Source organism: Schistocerca gregaria, chromosome 3 (genome assembly GCF_023897955.1).
Source record: "Schistocerca gregaria isolate iqSchGreg1 chromosome 3, iqSchGreg1.2, whole genome shotgun sequence".
In the NCBI taxonomy this organism is placed as follows: domain Eukaryota; kingdom Metazoa; phylum Arthropoda; class Insecta; order Orthoptera; family Acrididae; genus Schistocerca; species Schistocerca gregaria.
The window spans coordinates 794,855,465-794,876,404 of record NC_064922.1 but is presented as its reverse complement, the minus strand read 5'-3'; the positions used below and the strand labels follow the sequence as shown (position 1 = coordinate 794,876,404).

The following is a 20,940-nucleotide window of genomic DNA, read 5'->3' as shown; positions in this document are numbered from 1 at the left end:
TTCCTTGGCTTCAACCGCACGCAATCGGGGAAAGCAGGCACGTGATGCAGTTACTGTCAGCACCGGAATAAAGGGAGAAGAGGCACTGGTCCGCTGTTGGGCTGCTACCAGCGTCAGTGAGTAGTCGGTGCAGTCGTCAGTAGCGCCAGAAGCCTACACACACCTTCCACTTAATCACGTTGCTTGAAACCGCTCCAACCACAACAAGCGAAAGCCCGGATAGCTCAGTCGGTAGAGCATTAGGCTTTTAACCTAAGGGTCCAGGGTTCGAGTCCCTGTCCGGGCGAAGATTTTAACGCTTCCGTAATGGCTCGTCTCGTAGCGATAGTAGCCCTGTCGTAATCAGTGCACGGTTTTACGTTTCCTGTCGGCATTCTGCGCAGACGCAACCGGTCGGGTTTTTCACGATTCGAGGGGCACCTGTTGGACAAGCAGTCGTGGCCGAGTGGTTAAGGCGTCTGATTAGAAATCAGATTCCCTCGGGGAGCGTAGGTTCGAGGCCTACCGACTGCGTCCGATTTTTCTTTTCTTGTTTTGGAAGAAGAAGCAGAAAATATCGCGTTTTGGTACCTCGCCACACCTCACCTCTCACAGCCGTTTATAGTGCCTGTCCTTTAGATAAGGGCGATTTCCAAGCGTCAGCTTTCGCTTCAGCCGAGCAAAGTCGGGACAAGTCGGGACATACTACAGGATGGTGCAACGACGGAAAAAAAAAAACCTTAATTTAACAGCAGGAGCCCACATAATGATACGGAAAAATTAGCGCCACTTGCGGTGGCCGGGAATCGTACCCGGATCAACTGCTTGGAAGGCAACTATGCTCAACAGTACAACACCACCGCACTGCCGCTGCTCGCAACGCCGCGCTGTGTCGGCTTCCCGCCCGCCGACGGCGGCCCACGGCTATAGGAGCTGCAGGCGCATTACGAGGTAGGAGGGTGCATCCACACGCATTCGGGCAGCGCCTCCAAGCACGCTACGTCTTTGGGCAAGACTCGTCGCCGCTGACGCAAGGTTACTCACACGATAGTGATGAACGGTCGTTTTAAGGCAGTGTAGTGGGGGACTTCGCGAGTTTAGCCCCTTTTTCGACGTCGCTGGGTGGCAATCCCAGTTTCCCTGCCGACAGCTGCTTGGAAAGCACGGGTAGCTTGTCGAGCATTTGTAGTTGAGTGGTTTGTGACTCAGTAGTGCAGTAGGCAGCGCCTAAGTCTCATAATCTTAAGGTATGCCGGCACGATTCCCGGTCGATGCATTATTTTGCTCTTGTGGCAACAATGCTGCCGCGCGGATTGCTCGCTTGAGATGGGTCAGCCTCAGGACCTTATAGCTGTATAGCTGCGGCTGCAGTTTAATCTAGAGAGTCGGGACAGCACGTGTAGCAAGACAACAGATTCTTCAGAAAGTGCAAACTGTCTATCTCTAATATGTGAGACTTACCGAGTTTCGTACGTGTAGCAAGACAATAGATCCTTCAGAAAGCGCAAACTGTCTTTCTCTAATATGTGAGACTTAGCGAGTTTCCTTCGAGGTCGTCTCCGGCGTGCCTCGGTAGCGCAGTAGGCAGGGCGTAAGTCTCATAATCTTAAGGTCGAGAGTTCGATCCTCACCCGGGGCATTTAATTTTCTGTACATCATGGCTGCATTAAGGGCGTTGCTGTTGCTAGGGAACGAACTTAACTGTTGTCCGTTATCCACACGGAGTCCACGCCTCAGCGTCAAAATGTTTACTTCCAATTATGACGACGTAACAACTTTGATACTTCTCCTCCGTGTTACAAGCAAAATGCGATGCACACAGCAATGGACAGTCAATTTTGAACTGTGCGCCATGCCGGTCTGTAGGCGCGGATATGATCGCAAGCAGAGAACAGCACTGAGTCCAGATTCAGCACAAAATACAATAAGAGACGGAGTAAATCTCACCGCTGTAGAGCAAGTCCTGTGTGGTCTAGTGGCTAGGATACCTGGCTTTCACTCAACAGGTCCGGCTTCGATTCCCGGTACCGGAACGGAACTATTTGCGCACACAACGCTCCATGTTTTGGTCTTCGAACTGTCGTTGGTCGCCCTTCTTCCTTGGCTTCAACCGAACGCAATCGGGGAAAGCAGGCACGTGATGCAGTTACTGTCAGCACCGGAATAAAGGGAGAAGAGGCACTGGTCCGCTGTTGGGCTGCTACCAGCGTCAGTGAGTAGTCGGTGCAGTCGCCAGTAGCGCCAGAAGCCTACACACACCTTCCACTTAATCACGTTGCTTGAAACCGCTCCAACCACAACAAGCGAAAGCCCGGATAGCTCAGTCGGTAGAGCATTAGGCTTTTAACCTAAGGGTCCAGGGTTCGAGTCCCTGTCCGGGCGAAGATTTTAACGCTTCCATAATGGCTCGTCTCGTAGCGATAGTAGCCCTGTCGTAATCAGTGCACGGTTTTACGTTTCCTGTCGGCATTCTGCGCAGACGCAACCGGTTGGGTTTTTCACGATTCGAGGGGCACCTGTTGGACAAGCAGTCGTGGCCGAGTGGTTGAGGCGTCTGACTAGAAATCAGATTCCCTCTGGGAGCGTAGGTTCGAGTCCTACCGACTGCGTCGGATTTTTCTTTTCTTGTTTTGGAAGAAGAAGCAGAAAATATCGCGTTTTGGTACCTCGCCACACCTCACCTCTCACAGCCGTTTATAGTGCCTGTCCTTTAGATAAGGGCGATTTCCAAGCGTCAGCTTTCGCTTCAGCCGAGCAAAGTCGGGACAAGTCGGGACATACTACAGGATGGTGCAACGACGAAAAAAAAAAAACCTTAATTTAACAGCAGGAGCCCACATAATGATACGGAAAAATTAGCGCCACTTGCGGTGGCCGGGAATCGTACCCGGATCAACTGCTTGGAAGGCAACTATGCTCAACAGTACAACACCACCGCACTGCCGCTGCTCGCAACGCCGCGCTGTGTCGGCTTCCCGCCCGCCGACGGCGGCCCACGGCTATAGGAGCTGCAGGCGCATTACGATGTAGGAGGGTGCATCCACACGCATTCGGGCAGCGCCTCCAAGCACGCTACGTCTTTGGGCAAGACTCGTCGCCGCTGACGCAAGGTTACTCACACGATAGTGATGAACGGTCGTTTTAAGGCAGTGTAGTGGGGGACTTCGCGAGTTTAGCCCCTTTTTCGACGTCGCTGGGTGGCAATCCCAGTTTCCCTGCCGACAGCTGCTTGGAAAGCACGGGTAGCTTGTCGAGCATCTGTAGTTGAGTGGTTTGTGACTCAGTAGTGCAGTAGGCAGCGCCTAAGTCTCATAATCTTAAGGTATGCCGGCACGATTCCCGGTCGATGCATTATTTTGCTCTTGTGGCAACAATGCTGCCGCGCGGATTGCTCGCTTGAGATGGGTCAGCCTCAGGACCTTATAGCTGTATAGCTGCGGCTGCAGTTTAATCTAGAGAGTCGGGACAGCACGTGTAGCAAGACAACAGATTCTTCAGAAAGCGCAAACTGTCTATCTCTAATATGTGAGACTTACCGAGTTTCGTACGTGTAGCAAGACAATAGATCCTTCAGAAAGCGCAAACTGTCTTTCTCTAATATGTGAGACTTAGCGAGTTTCCTGCGAGGTCGTCTGCGGCGTGCCTCGGTAGCGCAGTAGGCAGCGCGTAAGTCTCATAATCTTAAGGTCGAGAGTTCGATCCTCACCCGGGGCATTTAATTTTCTGTACATCATGGCTGCATTAAGGGCGTTGCTGTTGCTAGGGAACGAACTTAACTGTTGTCCGTTATCCACACGGAGTCCACGCCTCAGCGTCAAAATGTTTACTTCCAATTATGACGACGTAACAACTTTGATACTTCTCCTCCGTGTTACAAGCAAAATGCGATGCACACAGCAATGGACAGTCAATTTTGAACTGTGCGCCATGCCGGTCTGTAGGCGCGGATATGATTGCAAGCAGAGAACAGCACTGAGTCCAGATTCAGCACAAAATACAATAAGAGACGGAGTAAATCTCACCGCTGTAGAGCAAGTCCTGTGTGGTCTAGTGGCTAGGATACCTGGCTTTCACTCAACAGGTCCGGCTTCGATTCCCGGTACCGGAACGGAACTATTTGCGCACACAACGCTCCATGTTTTGGTCTTCGAACTGTCGTTGGTCGCCCTTCTTCCTTGGCTTCATCCGAACGCAATTGGGGAAAGCAGGCTCGTGATGCAGTTACTGTCAGCACCGGAATAAAGGGAGAAGAGGCACTGGTCCGCTGTTGGGCTGCTACCAGCGTCAGTGAGTAGTCGGTGCAGTCGCCAGTAGCGCCAGAAGCCTACACACACCTTCCACTTAATCACGTTGCTTGAAACCGCTCCAACCACAACAAGCGAAAGCCCGGATAGCTCAGTCGGTAGAGCATTAGGCTTTTAACCTAAGGGTCCAGGGTTCGAGTCCCTGTCCGGGCGAAGATTTTAACGCTTCCATAATGGCTCGTCTCGTAGCGATAGTAGCCCTGTCGTAATCAGTGCACGGTTTTACGTTTCCTGTCGGCATTCTGCGCAGACGCAACCGGTTGGGTTTTTCACGATTCGAGGGGCACCTGTTGGACAAGCAGTCGTGGCCGAGTGGTTAAGGCGTCTGACTAGAAATCAGATTCCCTCTGGGAGCGTAGGTTCGAGTCCTACCGACTGCGTCGGATTCTTCTTTTCTTGTTTTGGAAGAAGAAGCAGAAAATATCGCGTTTTGGTACCTCGCCACACCTCACCTCTCACAGCCGTTTATAGTGCCTGTCCTTTAGATAAGGGCGATTTCCAAGCGTCAGCTTTCGCTTCAGCCGAGCAAAGTCGGGACAAGTCGGGACATACTACAGGATGGTGCAACGACGAAAAAAAAAAAAACCTTAATTTAACAGCAGGAGCCCACATAATGATACGGAAAAATTAGCGCCACTTGCGGTGGCCGGGAATCGTACCCGGATCAACTGCTTGGAAGGCAACTATGCTCAACAGTACAACACCACCGCACTGCCGCTGCTCGCAACGCCGCGCTGTGTCGGCTTCCCGCCCGCCGACGGCGGCCCACGGCTATAGGAGCTGCAGGCGCATTACGAGGTAGGAGGGTGCATCCACACGCATTCGGGCAGCGCCTCCAAGCACGCTACGTCTTTGGGCAAGACACGTCGCCGCTGACGCAAGGTTACTCACACGATAGTGATGAACGATCGTTTTAAGGCAGTGTAGTGGGGGACTTCGCGAGTTTAGCCCCTTTTTCGACGTCGCTGGGTGGCAATCCCAGTTTCCCTGCCGACAGCTGCTTGGAAAGCACGGGTAGCTTGTCGAGCATCTGTAGTTGAGTGGTTTGTGACTCAGTAGTGCAGTAGGCAGCGCCTAAGTCTCATAATCTTAAGGTATGCCGGCACGATTCCCGGTCGATGCATTATTTTGCTCTTGTGGCAACAATGCTGCCGCGCGGATTGCTCGCTTGAGATGGGTCAGCCTCAGGACCTTATAGCTGTATAGCTGCGGCTGCAGTTTAATCTAGAGAGTCGGGACAGCACGTGTAGCAAGACAACAGATTCTTCAGAAAGCGCAAACTGTCTATCTCTAATATGTGAGACTTACCGAGTTTCGTACGTGTAGCAAGACAATAGATCCTTCAGAAAGCGCAAACTGTCTTTCTCTAATATGTGAGACTTAGCGAGTTTCCTTCGAGGTCGTCTGCGGCGTGCCTCGGTAGCGCAGTAGGCAGGGCGTAAGTCTCATAATCTTAAGGTCGTGAGTTCGATCCTCACCCGGGGCATTTAATTTTCTGTACATCATGGCTGCATTAAGGGCGTTGCTGTTGCTAGGGAACGAACTTAACTGTTGTCCGTTATCCACACGGAGTCCACGCCTCAGCGTCAAAATGTTTACTTCCAATTATGACGACGTAACAACTTTGATACTTCTCCTCCGTGTTACAAGCAAAATGCGATGCACACAGCAATGGACAGTCAATTTTGAACTGTGCGCCATGCCGGTCTGTAGGCGCGGATATGATCGCAAGCAGAGAACAGCACTGAGTCCAGATTCAGCACAAAATACAATAAGAGACGGAGTAAATCTCACCGCTGTAGAGCAAGTCCTGTGTGGTCTAGTGGCTAGGATACCTGGCTTTCACTCAACAGGTCCGGCTTCGATTCCCGGTACCGGAACGGAACTATTTGCGCACACAACGCTCCATGTTTTGGTCTTCGAACTGTCGTTGGTCGCCCTTCTTCCTTGGCTTCATCCGAACGCAATTGGGGAAAGCAGGCACGTGATGCAGTTACTGTCAGCACCGGAATAAAGGGAGAAGAGGCACTGGTCCGCTGTTGGGCTGCTACCAGCGTCAGTGAGTAGTCGGTGCAGTCGCCAGTAGCGCCAGAAGCCTACACACACCTTCCACTTAATCACGTTGCTTGAAACCGCTCCAACCACAACAAGCGAAAGCCCGGATAGCTCAGTCGGTAGAGCATTAGTCTTTTAACCTAAGGGTCCAGGGTTCGAGTCCCTGTCCGGGCGAAGATTTTAACGCTTCCATAATGGCTCGTCTCGTAGCGATAGTAGCCCTGTCGTAATCAGTGCACGGTTTTACGTTTCCTGTCGGCATTCTGCGCAGACGCAACCGGTTGGGTTTTTCACGATTCGAGGGGCACCTGTTGGACAAGCAGTCGTGGCCGAGTGGTTAAGGCGTCTGACTAGAAATCAGATTCCCTCTGGGAGCGTAGGTTCGAGTCCTACCGACTGCGTCGGATTTTTCTTTTCTTGTTTTGGAAGAAGAAGCAGAAAATATCGCGTTTTGGTACCTCGCCACACCTCACCTCTCACAGCCGTTTATAGTGCCTGTCCTTTAGATAAGGGCGATTTCCAAGCGTCAGCTTTCGCTTCAGCCGAGCAAAGTCGGGACAAGTCGGGACATACTACAGGATGGTGCAACGACGAAAAAAAAAAAAACCTTAATTTAACAGCAGGAGCCCACATAATGATACGGAAAAGTTAGCGCCACTTGCGGTGGCCGGGAATCGTACCCGGATCAACTGCTTGGAAGGCAACTATGCTCAACAGTACAACACCACCGCACTGCCGCTGCTCGCAACGCCGCGCTGTGTCGGCTTCCCGCCCGCCGACGGCGGCCCACGGCTATAGGAGCTGCAGGCGCATTACGAGGTAGGAGGGTGCATCCACACGCATTCGGGCAGCGCCTCCAAGCACGCTACGTCTTTGGGCAAGACTCGTCGCCGCTGACGCAAGGTTACTCACACGATAGTGATGAACGGTCGTTTTAAGGCAGTGTAGTGGGGGACTTCGCGAGTTTAGCCCCTTTTTCGACGTCGCTGGGTGGCAATCCCAGTTTCCCTGCCGACAGCTGCTTGGAAAGCACGGGTAGCTTGTCGAGCATCTGTAGTTGAGTGGTTTGTGACTCAGTAGTGCAGTAGGCAGCGCCTAAGTCTCATAATCTTAAGGTATGCCGGCACGATTCCCGGTCGATGCATTATTTTGCTCTTGTGGCAACAATGCTGCCGCGCGGATTGCTCGCTTGAGATGGGTCAGCCTCAGGACCTTATAGCTGTATAGCTGCGGCTGCAGTTTAATCTAGAGAGTCGGGACAGCACGTGTAGCAAGACAACAGATTCTTCAGAAAGCGCAAACTGTCTATCTCTAATATGTGAGACTTACCGAGTTTCGTACGTGTAGCAAGACAATAGATCCTTCAGAAAGCGCAAACTGTCTTTCTCTAATATGTGAGACTTAGCGAGTTTCCTTCGAGGTCGTCTGCGGCGTGCCTCGGTAGCGCAGTAGGCAGCGCGTAAGTCTCATAATCTTAAGGTCGAGAGTTCGATCCTCACCCGGGGCATTTAATTTTCTGTACATCATGGCTGCATTAAGGGCGTTGCTGTTGCTAGGGAACGAACTTAACTGTTGTCCGTTATCCACACGGAGTCCACGCCTCAGCGTCAAAATGTTTACTTCCAATTATGACGACGTAACAACTTTGATACTTCTCCTCCGTGTTACAAGCAAAATGCGATGCACACAGCAATGGACAGTCAATTTTGAACTGTGCGCCATGCCGGTCTGTAGGCGCGGATATGATCGCAAGCAGAGAACAGCACTGAGTCCAGATTCAGCACAAAATACAATAAGAGACGGAGTAAATCTCACCGCTGTAGAGCAAGTCCTGTGTGGTCTAGTGGCTAGGATACCTGGCTTTCACTCAACAGGTCCGGCTTCGATTCCCGGTACCGGAACGGAACTATTTGCGCACACAACGCTCCATGTTTTGGTCTTCGAACTGTCGTTGGTCGCCCTTCTTCCTTGGCTTCATCCGAACGCAATTGGGGAAAGCAGGCACGTGATGCAGTTACTGTCAGCACCGGAATAAAGGGAGAAGAGGCACTGGTCCGCTGTTGGGCTGCTACCAGCGTCAGTGAGTAGTCGGTGCAGTCGCCAGTAGCGCCAGAAGCCTACACACACCTTCCACTTAATCACGTTGCTTGAAACCGCTCCAACCACAACAAGCGAAAGCCCGGATAGCTCAGTCGGTAGAGCATTAGGCTTTTAACCTAAGGGTCCAGGGTTCGAGTCCCTGTCCGGGCGAAGATTTTAACGCTTCCATAATGGCTCGTCTCGTAGCGATAGTAGCCCTGTCGTAATCAGTGCACGGTTTTACGTTTCCTGTCGGCATTCTGCGCAGACGCAACCGGTTGGGTTTTTCACGATTCGAGGGGCACCTGTTAGACAAGCAGTCGTGGCCGAGTGGTTAAGGCGTCTGACTAGAAATCAGATTCCCTCTGGGAGCGTAGGTTCGAGTCCTACCGACTGCGTCGGATTTTTCTTTTCTTGTTTTGGAAGAAGAAGCAGAAAATATCGCGTTTTGGTACCTCGCCACACCTCACCTCTCACAGCCGTTTATAGTGCCTGTCCTTTAGATAAGGGCGATTTCCAAGCGTCAGCTTTCGCTTCAGCCGAGCAAAGTCGGGACAAGTCGGGACATACTACAGGATGGTGCAACGACGAAAAAAAAAAAAACCTTAATTTAACAGCAGGAGCCCACATAATGATACGGAAAAATTAGCGCCACTTGCGGTGGCCGGGAATCGTACCCGGATCAACTGCTTGGAAGGCAACTATGCTCAACAGTACAACACCACCGCACTGCCGCTGCTCGCAACGCCGCGCTGTGTCGGCTTCCCGCCCGCCGACGGCGGCCCACGGCTATAGGAGCTGCAGGCGCATTACGAGGTAGGAGGGTGCATCCACACGCATTCGGGCAGCGCCTCCAAGCACGCTACGTCTTTGGGCAAGACTCGTCGCCGCTGACGCAAGGTTACTCACACGATAGTGATGAACGGTCGTTTTAAGGCAGTGTAGTGGGGGACTTCGCGAGTTTAGCCCCTTTTTCGACGTCGCTGGGTGGCAATCCCAGTTTCCCTGCCGACAGCTGCTTGGAAAGCACGGGTAGCTTGTCGAGCATCTGTAGTTGAGTGGTTTGTGACTCAGTAGTGCAGTAGGCAGCGCCTAAGTCTCATAATCTTAAGGTATGCCGGCACGATTCCCGGTCGATGCATTATTTTGCTCTTGTGGCAACAATGCTGCCGCGCGGATTGCTCGCTTGAGATGGGTCAGCCTCAGGACCTTATAGCTGTATAGCTGCGGCTGCAGTTTAATCTAGAGAGTCGGGACAGCACGTGTAGCAAGACAACAGATTCTTCAGAAAGCGCAAACTGTCTATCTCTAATATGTGAGACTTACCGAGTTTCGTACGTGTAGCAAGACAATAGATCCTTCAGAAAGCGCAAACTGTCTTTCTCTAATATGTGAGACTTAGCGAGTTTCCTTCGAGGTCGTCTGCGGCGTGCCTCGGTAGCGCAGTAGGCAGCGCGTAAGTCTCATAATCTTAAGGTCGAGAGTTCGATCCTCACCCGGGGCATTTAATTTTCTGTACATCATGGCTGCATTAAGGGCGTTGCTGTTGCTAGGGAACGAACTTAACTGTTGTCCGTTATCCACACGGAGTCCACGCCTCAGCGTCAAAATGTTTACTTCCAATTATGACGACGTAACAACTTTGATACTTCTCCTCCGTGTTACAAGCAAAATGCGATGCACACAGCAATGGACAGTCAATTTTGAACTGTGCGCCATGCCGGTCTGTAGGCGCGGATATGATCGCAAGCAGAGAACAGCACTGAGTCCAGATTCAGCACAAAATACAATAAGAGACGGAGTAAATCTCACCGCTGTAGAGCAAGTCCTGTGTGGTCTAGTGGCTAGGATACCTGGCTTTCACTCAACAGGTCCGGCTTCGATTCCCGGTACCGGAACGGAACTATTTGCGCACACAACGCTCCATGTTTTGGTCTTCGAACTGTCGTTGGTCGCCCTTCTTCCTTGGCTTCATCCGAACGCAATTGGGGAAAGCAGGCACGTGATGCAGTTACTGTCAGCACCGGAATAAAGGGAGAAGAGGCACTGGTCCGCTGTTGGGCTGCTACCAGCGTCAGTGAGTAGTCGGTGCAGTCGCCAGTAGCGCCAGAAGCCTACACACACCTTCCACTTAATCACGTTGCTTGAAACCGCTCCAACCACAACAAGCGAAAGCCCGGATAGCTCAGTCGGTAGAGCATTAGGCTTTTAATCTAAGGGTCCAGGGTTCGAGTCCCTGTCCGGGCGAAGATTTTAACGCTTCCATAATGGCTTGTCTCGTAGCGATAGTAGCCCTGTCGTAATCAGTGCACGGTTTTACGTTTCCTGTCGGCATTCTGCGCAGACGCAACCGGTTGGGTTTTTCACGATTCGAGAGGCACCTGTTGGACAAGCAGTCGTGGCCGAGTGGTTAAGGTGTCTGACTAGAAATCAGATTCCCTCTGGGAGCGTAGGTTCGAGTCCTACCGACTGCGTCGGATATTTCTTTTCTTGTTTTGGAAGAAGAAGCAGAAAATATCGCGTTTTGGTACCTCGCCACACCTCACCTCTCACAGCCGTTTATAGTGCCTGTCCTTTAGATAAGGGCGATTTCCAAGCGTCAGCTTTCGCGTCAGCCGAGCAAAGTCGGGACAAGTCGGGACATACTACAGGATGGTGCAACGACGAAAAAAAAAAAAAAAACCTTAATTTAACAGCAGGAGCCCACATAATGATACGGAAAAGTTAGCGCCACTTGCGGTGGCCGGGAATCGTACCCGGATCAACTGCTTGGAAGGCAACTATGCTCAACAGTACAACACCACCGCACTGCCGCTGCTCGCAACGCCGCGCTGTGTCGGCTTCCCGCCCGCCGACGGCGGCCCACGGCTATAGGAGCTGCAGGCGCATTACGAGGTAGGAGGGTGCATCCACACGCATTCGGGCAGCGCCTCCAAGCACGCTACGTCTTTGGGCAAGACTCGTCGCCGCTGACGCAAGGTTACTCACACGATAGTGATGAACGGTCGTTTTAAGGCAGTGTAGTGGGGGACTTCGCGAGTTTAGCCCCTTTTTCGACGTCGCTGGGTGGCAATCCCAGTTTCCCTGCCGACAGCTGCTTGGAAAGCACGGGTAGCTTGTCGAGCATCTGTAGTTGAGTGGTTTGTGACTCAGTAGTGCAGTAGGCAGCGCCTAAGTCTCATAATCTTAAGGTATGCCGGCACGATTCCCGGTCGATGCATTATTTTGCTCTTGTGGCAACAATGCTGCCGCGCGGATTGCTCGCTTGAGATGGGTCAGCCTCAGGACCTTATAGCTGTATAGCTGCGGCTGCAGTTTAATCTAGAGAGTCGGGACAGCACGTGTAGCAAGACAACAGATTCTTCAGAAAGCGCAAACTGTCTATCTCTAATATGTGAGACTTACCGAGTTTCGTACGTGTAGCAAGACAATAGATCCTTCAGAAAGCGCAAACTGTCTTTCTCTAATATGTGAGACTTAGCGAGTTTCCTTCGAGGTCGTCTGCGGCGTGCCTCGGTAGCGCAGTAGGCAGCGCGTAAGTCTCATAATCTTAAGGTCGAGAGTTCGATCCTCACCCGGGGCATTTAATTTTCTGTACATCATGGCTGCATTAAGGGCGTTGCTGTTGCTAGGGAACGAACTTAACTGTTGTCCGTTATCCACACGGAGTCCACGCCTCAGCGTCAAAATGTTTACTTCCAATTATGACGACGTAACAACTTTGATACTTCTCCTCCGTGTTACAAGCAAAATGCGATGCACACAGCAATGGACAGTCAATTTTGAACTGTGCGCCATGCCGGTCTGTAGGCGCGGATATGATCGCAAGCAGAGAACAGCACTGAGTCCAGATTCAGCACAAAATACAATAAGAGACGGAGTAAATCTCACCGCTGTAGAGCAAGTCCTGTGTGGTCTAGTGGCTAGGATACCTGGCTTTCACTCAACAGGTCCGGCTTCGATTCCCGGTACCGGAACGGAACTATTTGCGCACACAACGCTCCATGTTTTGGTCTTCGAACTGTCGTTGGTCGCCCTTCTTCCTTGGCTTCATCCGAACGCAATTGGGGAAAGCAGGCACGTGATGCAGTTACTGTCAGCACCGGAATAAAGGGAGAAGAGGCACTGGTCCGCTGTTGGGCTGCTACCAGCGTCAGTGAGTAGTCGGTGCAGTCGCCAGTAGCGCCAGAAGCCTACACACACCTTCCACTTAATCACGTTGCTTGAAACCGCTCCAACCACAACAAGCGAAAGCCCGGATAGCTCAGTCGGTAGAGCATTAGGCTTTTAACCTAAGGGTCCAGGGTTCGAGTCCCTGTCCTGGCGAAGATTTTAACGCTTCCATAATGGCTCGTCTCGTAGCGATAGTAGCCCTGTCGTAATCAGTGCACGGTTTTACGTTTCCTGTCGGCATTCTGCGCAGACGCAACCGGTTGGGTTTTTCACGATTCGAGGGGCACCTGTTAGACAAGCAGTCGTGGCCGAGTGGTTAAGGCGTCTGACTAGAAATCAGATTCCCTCTGGGAGCGTAGGTTCGAGTCCTACCGACTGCGTCGGATTTTTCTTTTCTTGTTTTGGAAGAAGAAGCAGAAAATATCGCGTTTTGGTACCTCGCCACACCTCACCTCTCAAAGCCGTTTATAGTGCCTGTCCTTTAGATAAGGGCGATTTCCAAGCGTCAGCTTTCGCTTCAGCCGAGCAAAGTCGGGACAAGTCGGGACATACTACAGGATGGTGCAACGACGAAAAAAAAAAAAACCTTAATTTAACAGCAGGAGCCCACATAATGATACGGAAAAATTAGCGCCACTTGCGGTGGCCGGGAATCGTACCCGGATCAACTGCTTGGAAGGCAACTATGCTCAACAGTACAACACCACCGCACTGCCGCTGCTCGCAACGCCGCGCTGTGTCGGCTTCCCGCCCGCCGACGGCGGCCCACGGCTATAGGAGCTGCAGGCGCATTACGAGGTAGGAGGGTGCATCCACACGCATTCGGGCAGCGCCTCCAAGCACGCTACGTCTTTGGGCAAGACTCGTCGCCGCTGACGCAAGGTTACTCACACGATAGTGATGAACGGTCGTTTTAAGGCAGTGTAGTGGGGGACTTCGCGAGTTTAGCCCCTTTTTCGACGTCGCTGGGTGGCAATCCCAGTTTCCCTGCCGACAGCTGCTTGGAAAGCACGGGTAGCTTGTCGAGCATCTGTAGTTGAGTGGTTTGTGACTCAGTAGTGCAGTAGGCAGCGCCTAAGTCTCATAATCTTAAGGTATGCCGGCACGATTCCCGGTCGATGCATTATTTTGCTCTTGTGGCAACAATGCTGCCGCGCGGATTGCTCGCTTGAGATGGGTCAGCCTCAGGACCTTATAGCTGTATAGCTGCGGCTGCAGTTTAATCTAGAGAGTCGGGACAGCACGTGTAGCAAGACAACAGATTCTTCAGAAAGCGCAAACTGTCTATCTCTAATATGTGAGACTTACCGAGTTTCGTACGTGTAGCAAGACAATAGATCCTTCAGAAAGCGCAAACTGTCTTTCTCTAATATGTGAGACTTAGCGAGTTTCCTTCGAGGTCGTCTGCGGCGTGCCTCGGTAGCGCAGTAGGCAGCGCGTAAGTCTCATAATCTTAAGGTCGAGAGTTCGATCCTCACCCGGGGCATTTAATTTTCTGTACATCATGGCTGCATTAAGGGCGTTGCTGTTGCTAGGGAACGAACTTAACTGTTGTCCGTTATCCACACGGAGTCCACGCCTCAGCGTCAAAATGTTTACTTCCAATTATGACGACGTAACAACTTTGATACTTCTCCTCCGTGTTACAAGCAAAATGCGATGCACACAGCAATGGACAGTCAATTTTGAACTGTGTGCCATGCCGGTCTGTAGGCGCGGATATGATCGCAAGCAGAGAACAGCACTGAGTCCAGATTCAGCACAAAATACAATAAGAGACGGAGTAAATCTCACCGCTGTAGAGCAAGTCCTGTGTGGTCTAGTGGCTAGGATACCTGGCTTTCACTCAACAGGTCCGGCTTCGATTCCCGGTACCGGAACGGAACTATTTGCGCACACAACGCTCCATGTTTTGGTCTTCGAACTGTCGTTGGTCGCCCTTCTTCCTTGGCTTCATCCGAACGCAATTGGGGAAAGCAGGCACGTGATGCAGTTACTGTCAGCACCGGAATAAAGGGAGAAGAGGCACTGGTCCGCTGTTGGGCTGCTACCAGCGTCAGTGAGTAGTCGGTGCAGTCGCCAGTAGCGCCAGAAGCCTACACACACCTTCCACTTAATCACGTTGCTTGAAACCGCTCCAACCACAACAAGCGAAAGCCCGGATAGCTCAGTCGGTAGAGCATTAGGCTTTTAACCTAAGGGTCCAGGGTTCGAGTCCCTGTCCGGGCGAAGATTTTAACGCTTCCACAATGGCTCGTCTCGTAGCGATAGTAGCCCTGTCGTAATCAGTGCACGGTTTTACGTTTCCTGTCGGCATTCTGCGCAGACGCAACCGGTTGGGTTTTTCACGATTCGAGGGGCACCTGTTAGACAAGCAGTCGTGGCCGAGTGGTTAAGGCGTCTGACTAGAAATCAGATTCCCTCTGGGAGCGTAGGTTCGAGTCCTACCGACTGCGTCGGATTTTTCTTTTCTTGTTTTGGAAGAAGAAGCAGAAAATATCGCGTTTTGGTACCTCGCCACACCTCACCTCTCAAAGCCGTTTATAGTGCCTGTCCTTTAGATAAGGGCGATTTCCAAGCGTCAGCTTTCGCTTCAGCCGAGCAAAGTCGGGACAAGTCGGGACATACTACAGGATGGTGCAACGACGAAAAAAAAAAAAACCTTAATTTAACAGCAGGAGCCCACATAATGATACGGAAAAATTAGCGCCACTTGCGGTGGCCGGGAATCGTACCCGGATCAACTGCTTGGAAGGCAACTATGCTCAACAGTACAACACCACCGCACTGCCGCTGCTCGCAACGCCGCGCTGTGTCGGCTTCCCGCCCGCCGACGGCGGCCCACGGCTATAGGAGCTGCAGGCGCATTACGAGGTAGGAGGGTGCATCCACACGCATTCGGGCAGCGCCTCCAAGCACGCTACGTCTTTGGGCAAGACTCGTCGCCGCTGACGCAAGGTTACTCACACGATAGTGATGAACGGTCGTTTTAAGGCAGTGTAGTGGGGGACTTCGCGAGTTTAGCCCCTTTTTCGACGTCGCTGGGTGGCAATCCCAGTTTCCCTGCCGACAGCTGCTTGGAAAGCACGGGTAGCTTGTCGAGCATCTGTAGTTGAGTGGTTTGTGACTCAGTAGTGCAGTAGGCAGCGCCTAAGTCTCATAATCTTAAGGTATGCCGGCACGATTCCCGGTCGATGCATTATTTTGCTCTTGTGGCAACAATGCTGCCGCGCGGATTGCTCGCTTGAGATGGGTCAGCCTCAGGACCTTATAGCTGTATAGCTGCGGCTGCAGTTTAATCTAGAGAGTCGGGACAGCACGTGTAGCAAGACAACAGATTCTTCAGAAAGCGCAAACTGTCTATCTCTAATATGTGAGACTTACCGAGTTTCGTACGTGTAGCAAGACAATAGATCCTTCAGAAAGCGCAAACTGTCTTTCTCTAATATGTGAGACTTAGCGAGTTTCCTTCGAGGTCGTCTGCGGCGTGCCTCGGTAGCGCAGTAGGCAGCGCGTAAGTCTCATAATCTTAAGGTCGAGAGTTCGATCCTCACCCGGGGCATTTAATTTTCTGTACATCATGGCTGCATTAAGGGCGTTGCTGTTGCTAGGGAACGAACTTAACTGTTGTCCGTTATCCACACGGAGTCCACGCCTCAGCGTCAAAATGTTTACTTCCAATTATGACGACGTAACAACTTTGATACTTCTCCTCCGTGTTACAAGCAAAATGCGATGCACACAGCAATGGACAGTCAATTTTGAACTGTGCGCCATGCCGGTCTGTAGGCGCGGATATGATCGCAAGCAGAGAACAGCACTGAGTCCAGATTCAGCACAAAATACAATAAGAGACGGAGTAAATCTCACCGCTGTAGAGCAAGTCCTGTGTGGTCTAGTGGCTAGGATACCTGGCTTTCACTCAACAGGTCCGGCTTCGATTCCCGGTACCGGAACGGAACTATTTGCGCACACAACGCTCCATGTTTTGGTCTTCGAACTGTCGTTGGTCGCCCTTCTTCCTTGGCTTCATCCGAACGCAATTGGGGAAAGCAGGCACGTGATGCAGTTACTGTCAGCACCGGAATAAAGGGAGAAGAGGCACTGGTCCGCTGTTGGGCTGCTACCAGCGTCAGTGAGTAGTCGGTGCAGTCGCCAGTAGCGCCAGAAGCCTACACACACCTTCCACTTAATCACGTTGCTTGAAACCGCTCCAACCACAACAAGCGAAAGCCCGGATAGCTCAGTCGGTAGAGCATTAGGCTTTTAATCTAAGGGTCCAGGGTTCGAGTCCCTGTCCGGGCGAAGATTTTAACGCTTCCATAATGGCTCGTCTCGTAGCGATAGTAGCCCTGTCGTAATCAGTGCACGGTTTTACGTTTCCTGTCGGCATTCTGCGCAGACGCAACCGGTTGGGTTTTTCACGATTCGAGAGGCACCTGTTGGACAAGCAGTCGTGGCCGAGTGGTTAAGGTGTCTGACTAGAAATCAGATTCCCTCTGGGAGCGTAGGTTCGAGTCCTACCGACTGCGTCGGATATTTCTTTTATTGTTTTGGAAGAAGAAGCAGAAAATATCGCGTTTTGGTACCTCGCCACACCTCAGCTCTCACAGCCGTTTATAGTGCCTGTCCTTTAGATAAGGGCGATTTCCAAGCGTCAGCTTTCGCGTCAGCCGAGCAAAGTCGGGACAAGTCGGGACATACTACAGGATGGTGCAACGACGAAAAAAAAAAAAAAAACCTTAATTTAACAGCAGGAGCCCACATAATGATACGGAAAAGTTAGCGCCACTTGCGGTGGCCGGGAATCGTACCCGGATCAACTGCTTGGAAGGCAACTATGCTCAACAGTACAACACCACCGCACTGCCGCTGCTCGCAACGCCGCGCTGTGTCGGCTTCCCGCCCGCCGACGGCGGCCCACGGCTATAGGAGCTGCAGGCGCATTACGAGGTAGGAGGGTGCATCCACACGCATTCGGGCAGCGCCTCCAAGCACGCTACGTCTTTGGGCAAGACTCGTCGCCGCTGACGCAAGGTTACTCACACGATAGTGATGAACGGTCGTTTTAAGGCAGTGTAGTGGGGGACTTCGCGAGTTTAGCCCCTTTTTCGACGTCGCTGGGTGGCAATCCCAGTTTCCCTGCCGACAGCTGCTTGGAAAGCACGGGTAGCTTGTCGAGCATCTGTAGTTGAGTGGTTTGTGACTCAGTAGTGCAGTAGGCAGCGCCTAAGTCTCATAATCTTAAGGTATGCCGGCACGATTCCCGGTCGATGCATTATTTTGCTCTTGTGGCAACAATGCTGCCGCGCGGATTGCTCGCTTGAGATGGGTCAGCCTCAGGACCTTATAGCTGTATAGCTGCGGCTGCAGTTTAATCTAGAGAGTCGGGACAGCACGTGTAGCAAGACAACAGATTCTTCAGAAAGCGCAAACTGTCTATCTCTAATATGTGAGACTTACCGAGTTTCCTGCGAGGTCGTCTCCGGCGTGCCTCGGTAGCGCAGTAGGCAGCGCGTAAGTCTCATAATCTTAAGGTCGTGAGTTCGATCCTCACCCGGGGCATTCAATTTTCTGCACATCATGACTGCATTAAGGGCGTTGCTGTTGCTAGGAAACGAACTTAACTGTTGTCCGTTATCCACACGGAGTCCACGCCTCAGCGTCAAAATGTTTACTTCCAATTATGACGACGTAACAACTTTGATATTTCTCCTCCGTGTTACAAGCAAAATGCGATGCACACAGCAATGGACAGTCAATTTTGAACTGTGCGCCATGCCGGTCTGTAGGCGCGGATATGATCGCAAGCAGAGAACAGCACTGAGTCCAGATTCAGCACAAAATACAATAAGAGACGGAGTAAATCTCACCGCTGTAGAGCAAGTCCTGTGTGGTCTAGTGGCTAGGATACCTGGCTTTCACTCAACAGGTCCGGCTTCGATTCCCGGTACCGGAACGGAACTATTTGCGCACACAACGCTCCATGTTTTGGTCTTCGAACTGTCGTTGGTCGCCCTTCTTCCTTGGCTTCAACCGAACGCAATCGGGGAAAGCAGGCACGTGATGCAGTTACTGTCAGCACCGGAATAAAGGGAGAAGAGGCACTGGTCCGCTGTTGGGCTGCTACCAGCGTCAGTGAGTAGTCGGTGCAGTCGCCAGTAGCGCCAGAAGCCTACACACACCTTCCACTTAATCACGTTGCTTGAAACCGCTCCAACCACAACAAGCGAAAGCCCGGATAGCTCAGTCGGTAGAGCATTAGGCTTTTAACCTAAGGGTCCAGGGTTCGAGTCCCTGTCCGCGCGAAGATTTTAACGCTTCCATAATGGCTCGTCTCGTAGCGATAGTAGCCCTGTCGTAATCAGTGCACGGTTTTACGTTTCCTGTCGGCATTCTGCGCAGACGCAACCGGTCGGGTTTTTCACGATTCGAGGGGCACCTGTTGGACAAGCAGTCGTGGCCGAGTGGTTAAGGTGTCTGACTAGAAATCAGATTCCCTCTGGGAGCGTAGGTTCGAGTCCTACCGACTGCGTCGGATTTTTCTTTTCTTGTTTTGGAAGAAGAAGCAGAAAATATCGCGTTTTGGTACCTCGCCACACCTCACCTCTCACATCCGTTTATAGTGCCTGTCCTTTAGATAAGGGCGATTTCCAAGCGTCAGCTTTCGCGTCAGCCGAGCAAAGTCGGGACAAGTCGGGACATACTACAGGATGGTGCAACGACGAAAAAAAAAAAACCTTAATTTAACAGCAGGAGCCCACATAATGATACGGAAAAGTTAGCGCCACTTGCGGTGGCCGGGAATCGTACCCGGATCAACTGCTTGGAAGGCAACTATGCTCAACAGTACAACACCACCGCACTGCCGCTGCTCGCAACGCCGCGCTGTGTCGGCTTCCCGCCCGCCGACGGCGGCCCACGGCTATAGGAGCTGCAGGCGCATTACGAGGTAGGAGGGTGCATCCACACGCATTCGGGCAGCGCCTCCAAGCACGCTACGTCTTTGGGCAAGACTCGTCGCCGCTGACGCAAGGTTACTCACACGATAGTGATGAACGGTCGTTTTAAGGCAGTGTAGTGGGGGACTTCGCGAGTTTAGCCCCTTTTTCGACGTCGCTGGGTGGCAATCCCAGTTTCCCTGCCGACAGCTGCTTGGAAAGCACGGGTAGCTTGTCGAGCATCTGTAGTTGAGTGGTTTGTGACTCAGTAGTGCAGTAGGCAGCGCCTAAGTCTCATAATCTTAAGGTATGCCGGCACGATTCCCGGTCGATGCATTATTTTGCTCTTGTGGCAACAATGCTGCCGCGCGGATTGCTCGCTTGAGATGGGTCAGCCTCAGGACCTTATAGCTGTATAGCTGCGGCTGCAGTTTAATCTAGAGAGTCGGGACAGCACGTGTAGCAAGACAACAGATTCTTCAGAAAGCGCAAACTGTCTATCTCTAATATGTGAGACTTACCGAGTTTCCTGCGAGGTCGTCTCCGGCGTGCCTCGGTAGCGCAGTAGGCAGCGCGTAAGTCTCATAATCTTAAGGTCGTGAGTTCGATCCTCACCCGGGGCATTCAATTTTCTGCACATCATGACTGCATTAAGGGCGTTGCTGTTGCTAGGAAACGAACTTAACTGTTGTCCGTTATCCACACGGAGTCCACGCCTCAGCGTCAAAATGTTTACTTCCAATTATGACGACGTAACAACTTTGATATTTCTCCTCCGTGTTACAAGCAAAATGCGATGCACACAGCAATGGACAGTCAATTTTGAACTGTGCGCCATGCCGGTCTGTAGGCGCGGATATGATCGCAAGCAGAGAACAGCACTGAGTCCAGATTCAGCACAAAATACAATAAGAGACGGAGTAAATCTCACCGCTGTAGAGCAAGTCCTGTGTGGTCTAGTGGCTAGGATACCTGGCTTTCACTCAACAGGTCCGGCTTCGATTCCCGGTACCGGAACGGAACTATTTGCGCACACAACGCTCCATGTTTTGGTCTTCGAACTGTCGTTGGTCGCCCTTCTTCCTTGGCTTCAACCGAACGCAATCGGGGAAAGCAGGCACGTGATGCAGTTACTGTCAGCACCGGAATAAAGGGAGAAGAGGCACTGGTCCGCTGTTGGGCTGCTACCAGCGTCAGTGAGTAGTCGGTGCAGTCGCCAGTAGCGCCAGAAGCCTACACACACCTTCCACTTAATCACGTTGCTTGAAACCGCTCCAACCACAACAAGCGAAAGCCCGGATAGCTCAGTCGGTAGAGCATTATGCTTTTAACCTAAGGGTCCAGGGTTCGAGTCCCTGTCCGCGCGAAGATTTTAACGCTTCCATAATGGCTCGTCTCGTAGCGATAGT

General features: G+C 51.9%; 31 non-coding genes across 31 annotated transcripts; all 31 read left to right on the top strand.

Annotated features, from left to right (window-relative positions):
* Positions 1-213: 213 nt before the first annotated feature.
* Trnak-uuu (transfer RNA lysine (anticodon UUU)) lies at positions 214-286 on the top strand. Its single transcript has one exon. It is a non-coding gene; the product is annotated as a tRNA-Lys (tRNA).
* Positions 287-431: 145 nt separating this feature from the next.
* Trnas-aga (transfer RNA serine (anticodon AGA)) lies at positions 432-513 on the top strand. Its single transcript has one exon. It is a non-coding gene; the product is annotated as a tRNA-Ser (tRNA).
* Positions 514-1,545: 1,032 nt separating this feature from the next.
* Positions 1,546-1,618, top strand: Trnam-cau (transfer RNA methionine (anticodon CAU)). Its single transcript has one exon. It is a non-coding gene; the product is annotated as a tRNA-Met (tRNA).
* A 670-nt stretch (positions 1,619-2,288) lies between these two features.
* Positions 2,289-2,361, top strand: Trnak-uuu (transfer RNA lysine (anticodon UUU)). The gene has a single exon. It is a non-coding gene; the product is annotated as a tRNA-Lys (tRNA).
* A 145-nt stretch (positions 2,362-2,506) lies between these two features.
* Positions 2,507-2,588, top strand: Trnas-aga (transfer RNA serine (anticodon AGA)). The gene has a single exon. It is a non-coding gene; the product is annotated as a tRNA-Ser (tRNA).
* A 1,032-nt stretch (positions 2,589-3,620) lies between these two features.
* On the top strand, positions 3,621-3,693 carry Trnam-cau (transfer RNA methionine (anticodon CAU)). The gene has a single exon. It is a non-coding gene; the product is annotated as a tRNA-Met (tRNA).
* Positions 3,694-4,363: 670 nt separating this feature from the next.
* On the top strand, positions 4,364-4,436 carry Trnak-uuu (transfer RNA lysine (anticodon UUU)). Its single transcript has one exon. It is a non-coding gene; the product is annotated as a tRNA-Lys (tRNA).
* Positions 4,437-4,581: 145 nt separating this feature from the next.
* On the top strand, positions 4,582-4,663 carry Trnas-aga (transfer RNA serine (anticodon AGA)). The gene has a single exon. It is a non-coding gene; the product is annotated as a tRNA-Ser (tRNA).
* A 1,033-nt stretch (positions 4,664-5,696) lies between these two features.
* Positions 5,697-5,769, top strand: Trnam-cau (transfer RNA methionine (anticodon CAU)). The gene has a single exon. It is a non-coding gene; the product is annotated as a tRNA-Met (tRNA).
* Positions 5,770-6,439: 670 nt separating this feature from the next.
* Positions 6,440-6,512, top strand: Trnak-uuu (transfer RNA lysine (anticodon UUU)). The gene has a single exon. It is a non-coding gene; the product is annotated as a tRNA-Lys (tRNA).
* A 145-nt stretch (positions 6,513-6,657) lies between these two features.
* Positions 6,658-6,739, top strand: Trnas-aga (transfer RNA serine (anticodon AGA)). The gene has a single exon. It is a non-coding gene; the product is annotated as a tRNA-Ser (tRNA).
* A 1,033-nt stretch (positions 6,740-7,772) lies between these two features.
* On the top strand, positions 7,773-7,845 carry Trnam-cau (transfer RNA methionine (anticodon CAU)). Its single transcript has one exon. It is a non-coding gene; the product is annotated as a tRNA-Met (tRNA).
* Positions 7,846-8,515: 670 nt separating this feature from the next.
* Trnak-uuu (transfer RNA lysine (anticodon UUU)) lies at positions 8,516-8,588 on the top strand. Its single transcript has one exon. It is a non-coding gene; the product is annotated as a tRNA-Lys (tRNA).
* A 145-nt stretch (positions 8,589-8,733) lies between these two features.
* On the top strand, positions 8,734-8,815 carry Trnas-aga (transfer RNA serine (anticodon AGA)). Its single transcript has one exon. It is a non-coding gene; the product is annotated as a tRNA-Ser (tRNA).
* A 1,033-nt stretch (positions 8,816-9,848) lies between these two features.
* Trnam-cau (transfer RNA methionine (anticodon CAU)) lies at positions 9,849-9,921 on the top strand. The gene has a single exon. It is a non-coding gene; the product is annotated as a tRNA-Met (tRNA).
* A 670-nt stretch (positions 9,922-10,591) lies between these two features.
* Trnak-uuu (transfer RNA lysine (anticodon UUU)) lies at positions 10,592-10,664 on the top strand. The gene has a single exon. It is a non-coding gene; the product is annotated as a tRNA-Lys (tRNA).
* Positions 10,665-10,809: 145 nt separating this feature from the next.
* Positions 10,810-10,891, top strand: Trnas-aga (transfer RNA serine (anticodon AGA)). Its single transcript has one exon. It is a non-coding gene; the product is annotated as a tRNA-Ser (tRNA).
* Positions 10,892-11,927: 1,036 nt separating this feature from the next.
* Trnam-cau (transfer RNA methionine (anticodon CAU)) lies at positions 11,928-12,000 on the top strand. Its single transcript has one exon. It is a non-coding gene; the product is annotated as a tRNA-Met (tRNA).
* A 670-nt stretch (positions 12,001-12,670) lies between these two features.
* Positions 12,671-12,743, top strand: Trnak-uuu (transfer RNA lysine (anticodon UUU)). Its single transcript has one exon. It is a non-coding gene; the product is annotated as a tRNA-Lys (tRNA).
* A 145-nt stretch (positions 12,744-12,888) lies between these two features.
* Trnas-aga (transfer RNA serine (anticodon AGA)) lies at positions 12,889-12,970 on the top strand. Its single transcript has one exon. It is a non-coding gene; the product is annotated as a tRNA-Ser (tRNA).
* Positions 12,971-14,003: 1,033 nt separating this feature from the next.
* Trnam-cau (transfer RNA methionine (anticodon CAU)) lies at positions 14,004-14,076 on the top strand. The gene has a single exon. It is a non-coding gene; the product is annotated as a tRNA-Met (tRNA).
* A 670-nt stretch (positions 14,077-14,746) lies between these two features.
* Positions 14,747-14,819, top strand: Trnak-uuu (transfer RNA lysine (anticodon UUU)). The gene has a single exon. It is a non-coding gene; the product is annotated as a tRNA-Lys (tRNA).
* Positions 14,820-14,964: 145 nt separating this feature from the next.
* Positions 14,965-15,046, top strand: Trnas-aga (transfer RNA serine (anticodon AGA)). The gene has a single exon. It is a non-coding gene; the product is annotated as a tRNA-Ser (tRNA).
* Positions 15,047-16,079: 1,033 nt separating this feature from the next.
* On the top strand, positions 16,080-16,152 carry Trnam-cau (transfer RNA methionine (anticodon CAU)). Its single transcript has one exon. It is a non-coding gene; the product is annotated as a tRNA-Met (tRNA).
* Positions 16,153-16,822: 670 nt separating this feature from the next.
* Trnak-uuu (transfer RNA lysine (anticodon UUU)) lies at positions 16,823-16,895 on the top strand. The gene has a single exon. It is a non-coding gene; the product is annotated as a tRNA-Lys (tRNA).
* Positions 16,896-17,040: 145 nt separating this feature from the next.
* Positions 17,041-17,122, top strand: Trnas-aga (transfer RNA serine (anticodon AGA)). Its single transcript has one exon. It is a non-coding gene; the product is annotated as a tRNA-Ser (tRNA).
* A 960-nt stretch (positions 17,123-18,082) lies between these two features.
* Positions 18,083-18,155, top strand: Trnam-cau (transfer RNA methionine (anticodon CAU)). Its single transcript has one exon. It is a non-coding gene; the product is annotated as a tRNA-Met (tRNA).
* A 670-nt stretch (positions 18,156-18,825) lies between these two features.
* Positions 18,826-18,898, top strand: Trnak-uuu (transfer RNA lysine (anticodon UUU)). Its single transcript has one exon. It is a non-coding gene; the product is annotated as a tRNA-Lys (tRNA).
* Positions 18,899-19,043: 145 nt separating this feature from the next.
* Positions 19,044-19,125, top strand: Trnas-aga (transfer RNA serine (anticodon AGA)). Its single transcript has one exon. It is a non-coding gene; the product is annotated as a tRNA-Ser (tRNA).
* Positions 19,126-20,081: 956 nt separating this feature from the next.
* On the top strand, positions 20,082-20,154 carry Trnam-cau (transfer RNA methionine (anticodon CAU)). The gene has a single exon. It is a non-coding gene; the product is annotated as a tRNA-Met (tRNA).
* A 670-nt stretch (positions 20,155-20,824) lies between these two features.
* Positions 20,825-20,897, top strand: Trnak-uuu (transfer RNA lysine (anticodon UUU)). Its single transcript has one exon. It is a non-coding gene; the product is annotated as a tRNA-Lys (tRNA).
* The last annotated feature ends 43 nt before the right edge of the window (positions 20,898-20,940 follow it).